At 40.4% G+C, this 18,550-nt stretch overlaps 1 pseudogene; it reads right to left on the bottom strand.

Moving 5' to 3' along the window:
- Positions 1-17,520, bottom strand: part of LOC115832284 — a 78,049-nt pseudogene extending 60,529 nt beyond the window's left edge.
- Positions 17,521-18,550: the final 1,030 nt, after the last annotated feature.

Genomic DNA, 18,550 nt, shown 5'->3' with positions numbered 1-18,550 from the left:
TGTAGCACTGCTGTTGGAAGGTAGGAGGTAACAGTGAAAAAGTAGGGAGGATAAATGCATCAGTTCGGTATCAGTTTCCTAGGGCTGCCATAAAAAACTGTTACACACTGAGTGGCTTAAAATAACAGAAATGTGTCGCCTTATACTTCTGTGGGTTAGAAGTCTGAAATCAAGGCAGGGCCGCATTCCCTCTGAATCTTATAGGAAAATTCTTCCTTGGCTCTTCCAGCTTCTGGTGGTTTGCTGGCCGTCTTTGGCATGCCTTGTCTTGCAACTGCATAACTCCAATCTCTGCCTTTGTTGTTACATGAGGTTTTCCCTGTGTATCTTTGTCTTTACATGGCTGTCTTTTAAGAACATCAGTTACATTGGATTGGGGGCCCACAGTACTCCGGTATGAGCTCATCTTAACTAATTACATCTGTAATGACCCTACTTCTAAATAAGGTCATATTTTGAGGTACTAGGGGTTAGGACTTCAACATATGTTTTAGGGGGTGAGGAGGGACACAATTCAACCCATAATAGTTTCTACTTGTCAAATAGACAAGTCAAATAAGACCTTGGAATTCTGGATTTCATTAATCTAGTAAGTTGTTGTTCTCTGTTTTTTTGTTTCATTTTTGTTTCGTTTCTGTTTTTTGTTGTTTTTTTTTTTTGAGACGGAGTCTTGCTCTGTCGCCCAGGCTGGAGTGCAGTGGCGTGATCTTGGCTCACTGCAAGATCCACCTCCCAGGTTCATGCCATTCTCCTGCCTCAGCCTCCCGAGTAGCTGGGACTACAGGCGCCCGCCACCACACCCAGCTAATTTTTTGTATTTTTAGTAGAGACGGGGTTTCACTGTGTTAGCCAGGATGGTCTCAATCTCCTGACCTCGTGATCTGCCCGCCTCGGCTTCCCAAAGCGTTGGGATTACAGGCGTGAGCCACCATGCCCGGCCCTTGTTTTGTTTTTTAAGGCAGCGTAGTAGTTAGTGTGCAACTCTGGAGTCAGAATTAGTTTGAATAGTATCTTTACCTCTTACTAACTGGTATGACCTTGGGCAAGTTAACTAATTCCTAGTGCCTCAGTTTGCTGTCTGTAAAATGGAGATAATAACAGAACTTATGGAATTGTTATAAGGATTAAGTGAATTCATGCCAGGAAAGTCCTTAGAACAATGCCTGGCACAAAGAGAATCTTGATATGTGTTAGCTAATTTTATTAAAAATGAGTAACCATGAGTTGATTATTCTTGTAATCAATTCCCACTAAAAAGGGGTGGTGGTGCGCATATTGTTAAAGGGAATAAAGCGTTCCACTCTGTGCATGTACCCACTGGGGCCTCCTTCTAAGAGGAGCCGGACTTCCAAGGAGTGGGCAGCTGCTCACTGCGTATGCTACTAAATTGCCTTTCTTGGCCTCTGACAGACTATAAAGTCAAGAGACTTCCAAAGCCCCCAGAGAAATATTTCTTCTTTTGGACAACCAACCTCTGAAAAACAATTGATTGAAATGTTTTCATGGAAAATATATCACTATTAGGGAAGCCTATATATATAATTTAAATTTCCTTTGGTTCCTTTTGGATTTCAACTTAAAATGACCTGTAGGCTCTATCAGAGTAAGACCTGTAAGGCTCTATCTATCACCATGCCTGTCTTGGACATTCTTAAAGCAGATTTGCTCTGCCTAGTGTGACCTAACTCCAGCCACAGCAGAGCCTGGATGCAGACTTGATTCCCTCAGATCCCTGAGGAAAAAGAGAAAATTCTCATCACAACTGACAAGACTTGGAGAAGAGCACTCTGTTCTGTATTTGTGTTGAAAACTAAACACAATAAGCCATCCTCGTTTCCTATGAAACTGAACGTTAACGTCTTTATGTAGGTGGAGTGGAAGGTGAGGTGGAGGGGATACTGAAAGAGTTGAGAGAGAGAGTGGGCGCAGCGGCTCACACCTGTAATCCCAGCGTTTTGGGAGGCTGAGGTGGGCAGATTACTTGAGCCCAGGCATTTGAGACTAGCCTGGGCAACATAGCAAGTGCCTGCCTCTACAAAAAATACAAAAGTTAGCCAGGCGTGGTGTTGCCAACCTGTAGTCCCAGCTACTCGGGAGACTAAGGTGGGAGGATTGCTTGAAGCCGGGAGTTAGAGGTTACAATGGGCCATGATCATATGACTGCACACCAGCCTGGGAGACAGAGCAAGGCCCTGTCTCAAAAAAAAAGAAAAGAGTTGAAAGAGAACATGATTGCAGGCGGAGTCAGGCTTCAGTTGCTGAATCAAGGCCCATTGTCTTGACTCACTTAAACATCACAGAATTCTTTAGCTGGAAGACCTTGAGGGGTTAATAATTCAGGAGTTGAACCAAAGTGTAGAAAGTAATTTGTTAGAAATAATAAAAGTGCAGCTTATGACTGATTGATTAATTACTAAATTCCAGGGGATTCTAAGTTCTTATCATACCTTGGTCCTCAAAGTATGGTTCTTCCAAGACCAGCAACTTCGTATCACCTGGGAACTTAATAGAAATGCAAATTTTTCAGCCTCACTGCAGACTTAACTGAATCAGAAATTGTAGGGTGGGGCCTGGCAACCAATGATTAACAAGCCCTCAAGGCGACTCTGATGCCCACTCCAGTTTGAGAACCACTGTTAAAATTGTATCAATTTAACACACCTGGCATTCAGGTGTGCTTTATGAAGGGAGTATGAATGGGTGAAGTTGTATACAACTAGTGCCTGGGGACTGGGGCACAGAGAGCCATGCATGTGCACATGTCATTCTCAGATGTCCCATTAGGATAAAGATAGACAGTTAGTGACCTTATCTAGACCCCATTGTACAGATTAAGAAGCTGAGGTGCAGAAGGGTTATGCGACTTACCCAAGCCACGTGGATACTAAGAGGCAGAGAAGACACTAGGTCCCACCTTGCCCAGAGACCACCAGCTCAGAATTTTCTTTTGTCTTTTTTCTTGAGACAGGATCTCACTCTGTTGCCCAGGCTGGAGTGCAGTGGCTTGATAAAGCTCACTGCAGCCTTGAGCTCCTGGGCTCAAGCAATCTTCCTTCCTCAGCCTCCTGAGTAGCTGCAACTACAGGCATGTGCCACCATGCCTGGTTAATTTTTTTTTTCATTAAAAATTTTCTACAACTATTCACCAGACTCTGAAAGAAGATGATGGCTGCCAGAGGTGGGCTCCTAACTCCTCAAGAAAGATATGGCTATGGTTTGAGACCAGCCTGGGCAACATAACAAGACCCCTTCTCTAAAAAAAAATTTTATTTAATTGCTGGGCATGGTGGCATGTGCCTGTAGTCCCAGCTACTTGGGAGGCTGAGGTGCGAGGATCATTTGAGCCCAGGAGTTTGAGGCTACAGTGAGCCATGATCATGCCATAGCATTCTAGCGTGGGTGACAGAACTAGACCTTGTCTCTAAAAAAATATAAGCCTCAAACTCCAGGGCTCAAGTGATCCTCCCACCTCAGCCTCCCAACTAACTGGGACTACAGGTACATGCCATCATGCCCAGCTAATGTTTTTTACATGTTTTTGTAGAAAGTAATTGTTACTATATTGCCCTCCTGCCTCAGCCTCCCAAAGTGTTGAGATTTAGGAATGAGCCACTGGGCCCAACCTAAAATAACATTTTTTTTTTTTTTAAAAGATATAGGCCTGGCGTGGTGGATCATAACTGTAATCCTAGCACTTTGGGAGGTCGAGATGAGAGGATTGCTTGAGCCCAGGAATTCAAGATCCACCTGGGCAATACGGTGAAACACTGTCTCTACAAAAAATACATAAATTAGCTGGGCACGGTGGTGCATGCCTGTAGTCCCAGCTATCTGGCAGGCTGAGGTTGGGAGGATCACCTGAGCCCAGGAGGTTGAGGCTGCCGTGAGCCATGATCGTCATGCCACTGTACTCCACCCTGGGCAAAAGACCCTGTCTCAAAAAAAAAAAAGAAAGAAAAAGAAAGATATGACCTGATATAGAGCCCTGTAGTCTAGTGGAGCCAGACATGGAATTCACCCATTAGCAAAACCTTTTGGAGATAAAAATATTTTTTCTAAAAAAAAATTTTTTTAGAAAAGGCTTTATAACTTTTCATTTTGGTAAGAAGGACAATTTTACAAAGTAACGTCTACTCTGGCCATAATTTCATAAAAGAGATGACTTTTTTTTACAGCAAAGATGTAGATCAGATATGAAATTAGGACAACAGACAAGTTTTTTTTATGTTAAATACATTTTGCTTGTTTAAAAAAAAAAAAAACCCAAAATGCTTTTTGCTGTTTTCCTCTTATTTCTTCATGTGCACAGAGCACTAAAACTAAAACGCTGTGTACAATCATAGGAAGCTCAAATGTCCTGCTAAAGACCCCTGATTAACAGGGGCTCTGACTGCCTGCCTTACCCCAAATGCAAGCTCTCATCACCAAGTAGGCATTTAATAAATGTCCTTTGATAATAAAAATTATGAGGACAGAGTGGGTTTATAATTTTTTTTACAGTTAAGAAATTACATGCTAGAGGTAGAGAGGACTTAAATTGCTTTTCCAAAGTCACACAACCAGTTTTAAAAGGAGCCGGTGCTGGAACTGAAGTCTTCTATCTCCTGGTTCCAAATCCTTTTCCCTTAGACTACACTGACATTGATAAAGGAAGTCTAAAGGATGTCTCTTATTTCCTTAGGGGGAACATGTTTATTTACCCAGGCAAAGGTATAATGAAATCAAGTATCAAGGACCTATTACCAGATATAAAGATAACATTAACTGAAGAGATGTTGGGAAAATTGGGGGTGTCAGGTTAAAGTGGCAAAAAGGCAGTATAACAGGGAGTGAAGCTTGGGGGTGAGGGGGAGGTGAAGGAGGGGGCGGCGAGGGGTGATGGTGGGGACAGGGGAGCCAAGAATGTTTCTCTATGAAAAAACAACTGCTGGAGTGGCCAGGCTGAGCTTATGCAGATGCTAATTGATTTCTGTAGGTCCAGAAAGGCTTGTTAGACAAGCTTTAAAATGAGAGGAGGCCAGGCATGGTGGCTCACACCTGTAATCCCAGCACTTTGGGAGGTAGGTGGATCACCTGAGGTCAGGAGTTCGAGACCAGCCTAGCCAAAATGATGAAACCCTGTCTCTACCAAAAATACAAAAAATTAGCTGGGCGTAGTGGCACATGCCTGTAATTCCAGCTACTGGGGTGGCTGAGGCAGGAGAATCGCTTGAACCTGGGAGGCAGAGGTTGCAGTGAGCTGAGATTGTGCCACTGCACTCCAGCCTGGGCGACAGAGTGAGACCCTGTCTCGAAAGAATAAAAGAGGCCGGGTGCGGTGGCTCACGCCTGTAATCCCAGCACTTTGGGAGGCCGAGGTGGGCAGATCACGAGGTCAGGAGTTCGAGACCAGTCTGACCAACACGGTGAAACTCCATCTCTACTAAAAATACAAAAATTAGCCTGGCGTGGTGGGGCCCACCTGTAATCCCAGCTATTCAGGGGGCTGAGGCAGGAGAATCACTTGAACCCGGGAGGCGGAGGTTGCAGTGAACCGACATCGTGCCATTGCACTCCAGCCTGGGCGACAGAGCAAGACTCTATCTCAAAAAAAAAAAAAGCATCCATTTAACTCAGATATCACTAGATACATTTATGACTGAGTGTAGTCAGTGCACAATAGCATTGAACAATTAAACTTTTGTGTGCACCTCAATGAAGTATCTTTGTATATTATATTTCTGGTGTATTAAATAAGTATAGGGTAACCTATGCATCTTAGGTGGGTTCAACTACACAAGAAAAGAAAGAGGAAGTGAACTTACCATGACAAACGGTTTGATATAATTCGTGGTGAAAACCAAAAGGCTTCCTACAACCCAAACCGGTTATAGAAAGGGAGCCAGTAAAAGTAAGTAATAAAACAATGCTTGTTTAAATTTTTGTCGCATGAAAGGCTCTACAGCAATGTAAACTGTGTTACAGGCACTAACAATCTTGCAGGATTCAAGGTCTCTGAATTGTTGAGCATCTGTCTTCAGAGCAATTTTTAGTTTCTAAGAATGTAACATGGGGCAGGAAGCAGAGAAATCAACCAGAAGTAAGGTTTTCATGTGCCCAAAGGATGTCACCACAAAGATCATAGGAGATAATGTAGACATATCTGAAGAAGTGCCTTCTGGGCTGGCTGCTTATGACTGCTGTCCCTGGCACAGCCAGCTGTATATACCTGCTGGCTGAAGTTACTCTCTCAGCCTCCTGGATATATTCAGCTTCAAATGCAGCTTCCTTTCTCCCTCCTGGTAACAGTCAGAGAAGCCTAGATCCTGTTAGCAGTTCCTAGATTTCTTCTCAACATTTCACGGCATTCTCTCAATGAATTAACCTTGCCCTAATTTAATTAGCCGGCAAATTCTCCCTTGTAAATTGTCCTAGTTTAGTTTAGTCTCTAGATGGTTCAGATATAAGGATGTTGCAATACAATGCAAAAGAGTCAGAGTCCGAAGTGTCCGTGAACATTAAGACTGGGTGTTTGTTTGTTTTTTGTTTGACTTTATTTTTGCACAGGGCATTGTTTTTGTTTACTGTGGTGCTTAGCCCATTGGATGTATTAATTGGATATACTAGTCCGAGATTTTTCTGATTATGTCTGAAACCGAAATTCTTTTCTTTCGCAAATACTTGCCTAGATGCGGTCTTGGTGGGGAGCAGCCCCAGCCAGGGCTATTACACTTAAACGGAAGATACTGACCATGGCTGGGTGTGGTGGTATGTGCCTGTAGTCCCAGCTACTCAGGAGGATTGCTTGAGCCCAGGAGTTCATTCTCTCCTATAGCCACATTCTAGCCTAAGCAACATAGGGAAACCCTTGTCTCCTATAAAAAAAAATAATAATAAAAAAGACCGTGAAGGTGTGAGTGGCATTATAACCTTATTTCTCTTTCAGAGGCGCCGCTATAATACACACCTTGGTTGCCACATTCCAGTTCAGCTCCATTCATCTAAAAATAATCAGTTGCTTCGCTGATCATGATACTATAATGACATTCAAATTCAGAACAGTAATACAACTTTTTAACATAAGGAAAATGTAAATAAACATAAATGAAGACACGACACCATATTTTGATTTACCTAGTTAGCTAGTAGGAGGTAAAAAACAGGCATTCCCATACACTGCCTGTTTCTACAAGCTCCTAGAAATTTTGAGAACGTGTATCAGTATTGTCATTAGTTTGCTAGGGCTGCGATAACAAAGTTCCATGGATTGGGTAGCTGAAATGACAAAAGTTTATTTTCTCGCAATTCTGGAGGCTAGAAGTCCAAGACCAAGGTGTAGGCAAGGTTAGTTTCTTTCAAGATCTCTCTTCCTGGCTTGTAGATGACCATTTTCTCTCTGTCTTCATATGGTCTTCACTTTGTACATATCTGTGTCCAAATTTCCTCTTCTTATAAGGACTCCAGTCATATTGGATTACGGCTCACCTAATGACCTCACTGTAACTCATTATAATTACCTCCTTAAAGATCATATCTTCAAATACAGTCACATTATGAGATATGGGAAGTAGGACTTCAACAAATAGATTTACAAAAGGACACATTACTGAGTCAGATTTTGTAAACTATACTAAAGAAATAAATATAATTTCTTAGGTTATAGGAATATATATTACTTTCTTATAACCTGCTTTCCTTACCCAATATATATTTGAACATTTCTGTGTATATTTAAACACTTACAATATAAATTTTCATCACTATCTAGCATTCTATCACATAGACACCTAATAATTTATTTAGCAGTCCTAACTTAAACTTAATTTTTTGAATAAGAAAAACATTCAAATGGTTCAAAATCAAAAAAATATAGAAAGGTAAATACTTCCTTCCCGCCCCTGTTCCATATAAGTAACTCCTTTTATTAGTTTCTCGTGTATTCTTCCAATGTTTCCTTATGCAAATAAAAGCAAATGCAAATACATGCTCTTATTTCCCCTACTTTCTTACACAAAGGGAACACACTATTTACACTGTGCTGCAGCTTACTTTTTCTAAAAAGCAACATATTTCTGAAGCTTCTCCATTATCGGTATGTAAAGAGCTTCCCCATTCTCTCCTATAGCCAGAAAATATACAGTTGTGTAGCTGAACCACGGTTTACTTAACCAATGTCTTCTATACAAGGCTGTCTCTAATTTTTCTTCTGTTACAAACAGAGGGGCAAAGAATAAACTCATACATGTCATTTCCTACAAGTACAGATGTATTGCTAAGATAAATTCCTAGGAGTGGGATTGTTGAGTCAAAGTGCATTTATTATTTTGATAGACACTGCTAAAATACTTTGCACTGGGCTTGCATCATTTTGCAGTCCCACCTGCAGGGAACAGTAACTAATTTTTCACAGCTTCCCCAAGAGGATGAGTTGTAAACTTTGGGATAGTTGTCAATATCAAATGCCTCATTTTTGAATGTTTAAGTTGTTTGTACTTTTGTTACACTTAGCAGCACTAGGATTAATATCCTTAGAGCTACACCTTTGCTCATTTTAATTGTAGCCTTAAAATAAATTTCTTAAAGTTGATTATGTTGTTCTGGGAGTACATGCATTTTTAGGGCTTTTGATCTGTACTATTTTGAGGATTCTTGAAGTCTCAGGGGTTTTTAAGCACGGAGAGGAGAACTCTCCATTCTTATAATGTAATTAATGCTCTAAGTTTGTATAGCTAATAAACAAAACTCAGAAAATCAGTTTCCTTGAGCATTTAAACATTGATCCTAAACATAATTAATTAAAATCCCTTCAATGATTTAAAATTTAATTACAAATTTAATTTGAAGGATTATTTAGAATTCTTCAAATGCCTTAAACAACAGTGAGAATAAAACTTATACTTACAATTTAAAAATAGCAACACCATGAATTCAATTTATTTTATAAAAAGCCTATTCTTATACATTCCTAAGGTTGCAATAATACTAATTTCTATACTTTCCCAGGATTACATTAATTTTACTAAATCTAAAAGTAAAAAAAGAAAAAGAAAAAAGAAGACTAAATCAGACTAATTTAGGTTAGAGAGCCTGGGTTGTTAATTTAGTTGAGATAGGCTTGTATCTTTGAAAGTGATTCAAACCTGGCCAGGCGCAGTGGCTCACGCCTGTAATCCCAGCACTTTGGGAGGCTGAAGCAGGCAGATCACTTGAAGTCAGGAGTTCGAGACCAGCCTGACCAGCATGGTGAAACTCCATCTCTACTAAAAATACAAAAAAATTAGTTGGCTGTGGTGGCAGACGCCTGTAATCCCAGCTACTTGGGAGGCTGAGGTCCGAGAAGAGAATCACTTGGATCTGGGAGGTGGAGGTTGCAGTGAGCCGAGATCATGCCACTGCACTCCAGCCTGGGTGACAAAAAGAAAGTGATTCAATCCTGTATCATGGACTAGTCTGGACCCCCCTCCCTTTTAAAAATAGATTTTATTGTTAGAGCCGTTTTAGGATCACAGCAAAATCAAACAGAAAGTACATAGAGTTCCTCTGTCTCAAAAAAAAAAAAAAAAAAAAAAAGTACAAAGAGTTCCTAATCCCCCCATCCCCAAACATGCCCAACCTCCCCTACTGTCAACATCCCACACCACAGTGGTACATTTGTTACAATGGATGAGCCAACATGGATGTATCATGATCACCCAAAGTCCATAGTTTGTATTCGGGTTCACGCTTGGTGTTGTACATTCTATGCGTTTGAACAAATTTATGGTGACATATATCCACTGTTATAGAATCATACAGAGTGGTTTTACTGCCCTAAAAATTCTCCATGATCTGCTTAATCATCCCTCCTTCCCACTAATGCACTTACTGATCTTTTAAATGTCTCCCTCGTTTTGACTTTTCCAGAATGTCATATAGTTGGAATCATACGGTGTGTAACCTTTTCAATTTGCCTTCTTTCGCTTAGTGATATGTATTTTAGTTTTCTCCATGTCTTTTCATGGCTTGATAACTCATTTTATTTTTAGTTCTGAAGAATATTCCCTTGTAGGATGTCCCACTATTTATCCATTCATCTACTGAAGGACATCTTGGTTGCTTCCAAATTTGGGCAATTATGAATAAAGTTTCTATAAACATCCATGTGCAGGTTTTTTGTAGACATAGATTTCAATTCATTTGGATAAATACCAAGGAGCATGATTGCTAGACTGTATGGTAAGAGTATGTTTAATTTTATAAGAAACTGCCAAACCGTTTCAAAGTAGTTGTACTGTTTTTCCTTCCCACCAGCAATGAACGAACATTCCTGTTGCTCCTCATCCTTGTCAGCACTTGGTGTTGTCAGTGTTTTGAATTTTGCCCATTCTAATAGGTGTGTAGTGGTATCTCATTGTTGTTGTAGTTTGCAGTTCCCTAATGACATATGATGTTGAACGTCTTTTCATATGCTTATTTGCCATCTGTAGATCTTCTTTGGTGAGATAGGTCCCTTTTTATAGTTAGGTTTTCCTCATGTCAAGGGGACTTTTCATGTCCAGTCCACACTTTTACATAGATTTTAGTTTCTAGCAAGCTGGTCTCTTTTCCTAAAATAATGCATTCTTTTTATTTGCTTGGTCAGCATTACATAAACCAGTATCATGTCCCCATTAAATATTGACCTGGTCTAGCACTATTGGAACCCGTATATGCCTTTCTAGGCCCTAGAAGTGATAGGCCCCTTAAAGGTTTCAACTCCATGCAGACAAGGGGTAGAGATTGTATTGCCCAGCCTCCCTCTTTAGAACATTTGGCTAATACATCACCTTTCTACCTCTCCTCTCTCATCCATCCTAAAGTTGGTAGGGTTCTTACCGTTTTTCATTATAATTTGGCTATCTCGCCATTTCACAACTTTCTCTTTTCTTTCTTAATCAAATAGAGACAAATGCATGCTGTATTTTATTAAATGTAAGATGCTATTGATTGTCAGCTGCTTCATTATTTTATGTGCCTCTAGGAAAGAACAAAAACTAATTAAACTATGACACAATGTCTTACTGATAATCTTACATAGTTGAGGAATCAGTTAAAATAGCCTCTCATTGCTCTGAAATTTCTTTCTATGAGGGACTTGGCTGTTTTTCCCATCTTCAGTTGTATTTCTTGACATGTGATAAGAATCTTTTTGCATGTATCTCAGTAACAAAATATAACATAGTTTCATTTACTGCAGGTAGCTTTCTTTCTAAGTCCCATAAAGCACTTAGTTGTTGCATTGGAAAAAAATATGGGAGATATGTTGACATTCCTCTAAAGATGAAGATTTGCCTCACTAATAGCAAATGTACATTCCGCTGCTCTGTTTTATTGCCTTTCTGTGTATATAATATTTCATTTCAATCCCAAAGTTATAGAGGAAACCTTTATTTTTAGACATTTCAAACAGTGGTTTAACTCGTCTGTAAAATAACAAACAACAAAGCAGATTACTCAGCTTAAGTGAAGAGAATGGACAGCTGTTACCAAATGTGAACATGCTGCTCTCCACCCAACAGCAATTAAAAGGCCATCTACTGTAGAACCACCTGAATTTCAGAGGTGTTAAAATATGAAAAACAGCTGTCTTGGCCTGGTGCCATGGCTCACGCCTGTAATCCCAACACTTTGGGAGGCCAAGGTGGGAGGATCGCTTGAGCCCAGGAGTTGGAGACCAGCCTGGGCAACATGGCAAAACCTCATTTGTACAAAAAAATACAAAAATTAGCCGGGTGTAGTGGCATGTGCCTGTAGTCCCAGCTATTCAGAAGGTTGAAGTGAGAGGATCGCTTGAGCCTGGGTAGTCAAGGCTGCAGTAAGCTCAGATTGTGCCACCGCACTCCAGTCCTGATAACGGAGCAAGACCCTGTTGGGAAAAATAAAAAAAATAAAAAAAAAAGCTGTCTTAGAATCAATAAGTGTGTATCTTATAATTTCTATAATTTAACTGTCATATATTTAATAGATGATAGATGGAACACCTATGAATGTCAACATTCTCCTATTTTTAGAGACAGGGTCTTGCTCTGTCTCCCAGGCTGGTGTGCAGTCATATGATCATGGCCTACCGTAACTTCTAACTCCTGGGCTCAAGCAATCCTCTCACCTCAGCCTCCCAAAGTGCTGATATTACAGGCATGAGCCACCACACCTACCTATTAAAAATACATTTAAAGAATATAGCATATTCCATTGCATTCACCCTTATTTAACATCATAATTTCCTTTTGTTTTTTATTTACTTAAAATCTTTTTTTTTTTTTTTTTTTTTGAGATGGAGTCTCACTCTATCACCCAGGCTGGGGTGCAGTGGCACGCTCTGACTGCAACCTCCGAATCCCGGGTTCAAGTGATTCTCCTGCCTCAGCCTCCCAAGTAGCTGGGATTACAGGCACCAGCCACCACGCCCAGCTAATTTTTGTATTTTAGTAGAAATGGGGTTTCACCATGTTGGCCAGGCTGGTCTCAAACTCCTGACCACAACTGATCTACCCACCTCAGCCTCCCAAAGTGTTGGGATTACAGGCGTGAACCACCATGCCCAGCCCACAATTTCCTTTTTATATAAAACATGTAGATTTTTCCTTTTTGGAGTGGCTTACAGACTCACAGATTTTCAGATATGTAAATAATTTCAATTAGCCATAACTATCTTTTGTTTTGTTTTGTTTTTTGGGATGCTCAAATGACACAAAATGACACAAGTTGACCAGGCCTGCCTTTAAGCTGGCTCTTTTGTCCTTTCAACATTACTCTGACATTTTAAAAACATCTTTGCTTCCTGAAAACATTAAGATCTTCTAAGTCTGTCTTTATTTTTCTCCCTATCATAGGATATGGCATTAGCTACTTTTAATGGTTACTAGAATTTAAGACCAAATCTGGGCACACACTGGGGTTCCAACTTAGATGGTTCCATTTTAGTATCAGTGTAGCCAGGACGATAGCACTGCTAGGTGCCAATTTAATGGCAGAGCTGGAAAAGGCATTTCTCTTGAAAATCTTGAGTTCATGTCAATTTCTCCATGTGTAATGGAGAAATATTCTAATCGAACTGTAAATCCCTTTAAATTCTGATCTAATCACAAGTTTTAAATTTGTTTTCTATACAAAATGCTTACTTAAATGTTTAACCTTTCACATATCCATAAGTTTATCATCTTTTCTTTTTTTTTTGTGAGATGGAGTCTTGCTCTGTTACCCAGGCTGGAGTACAGTGGCGTGATCTCAGCTCACCGCAACCTCTGCCTCCCGGGTTCAAGCGATTCTCCTGCCTCAGCCTCCCAAGTAGGTAGGACTACAGGCGTGCACCACCACACCTGGCAAATTTTTGTATTTTTTTAGTAGAGACAGGGTTTTGCCATGTTGGCCAGGCTGGTCTTGAAATTCTGACCTCAGGTGATCCACCAGCTACAGCCTCCCAAAGTGCTGAGATTACAGTCATGAGCCACTGCACACGGCCCATCTTTTCTTTTATAATTCTTATATGTCTCATTGATCACCAACCTGTAGTAACTGTATTAACACTGTCAAATTTCCTCCAATGTATTTTGTATAAATTAACAGTCTCAATGCTCATGCTCCTAGCAGCATTATTTACAGTAGCCGAAATGTGTTAGCCACCCAAGTGCCCATCAATGAATGAATGGATAAACAAAATGTGGTTTATACATGTAATGGAATATTATCCAGCCTTAAAAAGGAAGGAAATTTTGACATATTCTACAATGTGGATGAATCTGAAGGACATGACACATTACATAAGCCAGTTACAAAAAGACAAATACAATGTTATTCCACTTATATAGAGTGCCTAGAGTAGTCAAATTCATACAGACAAAAAGTAGATGGTTGCTAGGGGCTGGGGATAAAGGGTATGGAGAGTTGTTGTTTAATGAGTATAGAGTTTTAGTTTTACAAGATGAATTCTGAAGACTATTTACACAAAATATGAATATACTTAACACTACTGAAGTATACATTCTGTATACCATAAAAATGGCTAAGATGGTAAATTTTAGGCCAGGCGCAGTGGCTCACGGTTGTAATCCCAGCACTTTGGGAGGCCGAGGCGGGCAGATCACGAGGTCAGGAGATTGAGACCACGGTGAAACCCCGTCTCTACTAAAAATACAAAAAAATTAGCCGGGCGTGGTGGCGGGCACCTGTAGTCCCAACTACTCGGAGAGGCTGAGGCAGGAGAATGGCGTGAACCCGAGAGGCGGAGCTTGCAGTGAGCCGAGATTGCGCCACTGCACTCCAGCCTGGGCGACACAGCGAGACTCCGTCTCAAAAAAAAAAAAAAAAAGATGGTAAATTTTATATTGTGGGTTTTTTTTAAACCACAATTAAACATTTTTTAAAAATTATGCTCTCACCAAGAGGGCTGGGGTACTTATTTCTCCTAAAATTACATTTGCAGTAGAAAAAACAACTAGCTTTATTTTTTTAATTTTAAAGAAATTAATTGGAAGAATTAACAATACTTAACAATATATTAATATAGTGTATGTTCCCCCACCACTGAGAGAGAATCCATTGTTTACATCAAATTTTCAAAAACATATCTGACCCTAAAAGATGCTAAAAACCATTCTTCTACAGAAATGGAAATTTTCAAGAAGGACTTTGGAAATTAGATCAATATTTTGTCCAATAAAACTATGAGAATGATATTTATATGTGCCAGAATTAAGATTTGAAATAACTAAAAATATTGTTAAGTAGTCCAGATCTAACAATTTAACAGATAAATATAAAGTTCTGTTTTTTTGTTTTGTTTTGTTTTGTTTGAGATGGAGTCTTGCTCTGTCATTCAGGCTGGAGTGCAGTGGTGCAATCTCAGCTCACTGCAACTTCTGCCTCCCCGGTTCAAGCCATTATCCTGCCTCAGCCTCCCAAGTAGCTGGGACTACTGGCACATGCCACCATGCCCAGCTAATTTTTGTATTTTTAGTAGAGACAGGGTTTTGCTGTATTGGGCAGGCTGGTCTTGAACTCCTGACCTCGTGATCTGCCCGTGTCAGCCTCCCAAAGTGCCGGGATTACAGGCATGAGCCACTGCTGTGCCTGGCTGCGAAATTCTTTTTTTTTTTTTTTGATTCGGAATTTTGCTCTTGTTGCCCAGGCTGGAGTGCAATGGCGCGATCTCGGCTCACTGCAACCTCTGCCTCCCAGGTTCAAGCAATTCTTCCGCCTCAGCCTCCCAAGTAGCTGGGATTACAGGCATGCACCACCACGCCCAGCTAATTTTGTATATTTGGTAGAGATGGAGTTTCTCCATGTTGAGGCTGGTCTCAAACTCCTGACCTCAGGTGATCCGTCCTCCTCGGCCTCCCAAAGTGCTGGGGTTAGAGGTGTGAGCTACCGCGTCCGGCCTGAGCCAGGAAATTCTTATAGCCAAATATTATTTGTTGTTTGCCTGAAATTAAAATTTAACTGGGCATCCTGTATTTCATCTGTCAACTGTGTGTTTTAGGCATAGTAAGAACTCAATAAACATTAACAAAATCCAGTAACAGTCCCCAACTCCAGTTTCTACATGAGCCCCTCTTCCCTGTGCAAGGCAAATTGCCTAGATAGATAGGTAATAGATATGACTGATGATAGATAGATAGATAGATGATAGCTGATAAAGTGGTCTTAGGCTAAGTTCATAGTCATAGTGGTGTCTAGACCCACAGAGCTGAGGTTCTCACTGCCCTCTCCAGTTGGTCACCTCGAGCTGTAGTAAAGACCTGCAGAGACCGTGCGTGAAGAGATACGACTTCAGGGTGATGGAACAGCTCCCTTTAAAGAACAGAAAACTTTAAGTGAAAGAATCACTGAGATTTCTTCAGAGTTGTACCAGAGCATTAGATGGGAACCAGGTGGAACAGTTCCTTAGAAGCAGCTTTCAGCACAATATGAGGAAAATTCTCAATGGTTAGAGCAGTCTATAGAGCCAGTAAATGAAAACCTAAATAGTAGTGAGCTTCTTGCCAATTGAGGCTGGATGATCACCTATCGAATGTGTCATGAATGGGATTTCCTAGTTGAGTGGCTGGATACATGTCCTCAAAAATGCTCTGAAGTGAGGTCGGGCAGGGTTCAAGTTGATAGTGTGGCTCTTACTAAATGGCAGCTCTCTAGCCAGTAATTTCAAAGATGCTTCATAATGATTGATGACAAAATATTAAGTGTAAATCTGTAAATAATGAGATAGCATTTCAATAATAATTAATTAACAAGCATTGATAAAATGAATTTAAAATTAATCTCAAACATATTCTGTGAGTGTAAAAACTTTTGTGATGAACTTAGGGTAAGGAAGACAGATAATATAAAAAATGGGATTTGAGGCCGGGTGCAGTGGCTCACACCTGTAATCCCAGCACTTTGGGAGGCCGAGGTGGGTGGATCACGAGGTCAGGAGATCGAGACCATCCTGGCTAACATGGTGAAACCCCCTCTCTACTAAAAATACAAAAAAATTAGCCGGGCATGTTGGCATGCACCTGAAGTCCCAGCTACTCGGGAGGCTGAGGCAGGAGAATGGTTTGAACCTGGGAGACGGAGGTTGCAGTGAGCCGAGATTGCGCCACTGCACTCCAGCCTGGGCTGCAGAGAGAGACTCTGTCCCAGAAAAAAAAAAAGAAGAAGGGATTTGAGCCAAGTGCCTAATTTGACTTGTCAGGAGCAATTTTAAAATGATTTAGATGAATAAAAATAATACAAACTAAAATCTGATTGATCCTAATATATTTCTGATGTTAATTAAGACTTAAAAGGACCTGATATGAATCTCCTAAATAATTTGTAAAAATACAGATGGGGTCTCACTATATTGCCCAGTGCAGTGCTATTCACAAGTACTATCGTGGCACATTGTAGCCTTGAACTCCTGGGCTTGATCCTCCCTCCTCCTCCTCATGAGCAAATGGGATTACAGGCATGCACCACCATCCCCAGATTCCAAACAATTTTGATTTTGATCCAATTTTATTTAGCTTGCCTGAATTTTAAATTCCTAAACTTAGGCCTACCTTAATGGATCCCAATACATTTCGGCAAGACTGTAAAATGTGGGCTGTGCAAGTCATTCTAACAGTTCAAAGAAAGGAACCATGGCTTCCAGATAGTTATATGATAAAAATAATTCCAAACCATTGTTGTTGCACAGACCAAAATTTTAAACTCCTTTAAGTAATGATATCACGCAACTGAAATTTAACAACACAGGATGGGGGGGTAGCAAAAACAAGCAAAGCACACTTTAAATAATGTAATATAACTGTGGAGTGCTGACAAATAGTATCTTGATGGGAGGGGAAAGTGGAAACCCCACGATTTCTATTTCTACCGTGTTTTCCAAAGACACAATTTGCTTATGTTTATATGTAAACAGGGCTTTATTTTCTAATAGTATGGGTTATGATTTAATCAGGGGAAAAAACTCTTGCTTGGCCTCACCTTCCAGTCTCTCACATTTATGCTAGTGGTTCCCTGTTTTCCAGAAAAGGGAATTCTTGAGTCATTGGCCATTATTGTAAGCCATGTCAAAGGTGTGCGCTCTGCTCAGCAGTTACTAATGATCTATTGTGGGATAGCTTGTTTTTTTACCTTACACTTGCTCTGTTGAAAATACTAACAAAATCTGAGTTTATTTGCTCACCAGTATTCCGTATGACAAAGACATGAAAACATCAAACATCATATTCCTTGATTTCTACCTTGCAGAAACTTTTCAGTAAATTAGGCTCTGAAATTTTCAGATTCTATTTGAATTTGTAATATGAACCTCCTCCATAATTGAAAAGTTTTTCCCCAGCAAAAGGGACCACTGGATTTACTACTTTGACTGTGCCCCATCCCAAACACACACTTACAGGAAGATCCACTGGCTGAGGGATCCCTCGAACTTCAGTCTGATTCTGGGCTTTAGGACTCAAGGCTCAGAGGCTCAGACAGACTCCGTGCTTTGTGGTTTGTTTCTGATTTTTTTTTTTTTTTAACCAGTTCTCACTCTGTCACCCAGGACAGAGTGCAGTGATGTGATCATGGCTCACCGCAGCCTCCATCTCCCAGGCTTAGGTGATCCTCTTGCCTCAGCTTCTCTAAAAGTGCTGGGATTACAGGTGCATGCCACCATACCCAGCTAATTTTTAAATTATTTGTAGAGATAGGGTCTCCATATGTTTCCCAGGCTGGTCTGTAATTGCTGGGCTCAAGCAATCCTTTCACCTTAGCCTTGCAAAGGCTGGGATTATAGGTATGAGCCACTGCACCTGATACTTTTGGGGAGTTTTGAGTTCAGAATGACCTTGGCATGATTTTATGGGCTAGCCTAGAAAACTGATCTGGCAGATACACATACACATTCCTAATATAATACTACTTTTAAAATAAATTACTTCCAAGCCGCAAACAACTTAGTTACAGATGGCTCTTTGGAAAACAATCCTTTCACTTTTTTGAAAAACAAATTTTGGGTACATGGTTCTTTCATTAGAAACTTATTGGATGGACAGGACTTGAATTTTACTTTTAATAATTCATGTTATATATTACCAAA

This window comes from Nomascus leucogenys, chromosome 22a (genome assembly GCF_006542625.1).
Source record: "Nomascus leucogenys isolate Asia chromosome 22a, Asia_NLE_v1, whole genome shotgun sequence".
Lineage (NCBI taxonomy): Eukaryota > Metazoa > Chordata > Mammalia > Primates > Hylobatidae > Nomascus > Nomascus leucogenys.
The sequence above is the reverse complement of the archived record's forward strand: the minus strand, read 5'-3'. Positions and strand labels throughout refer to the sequence as shown.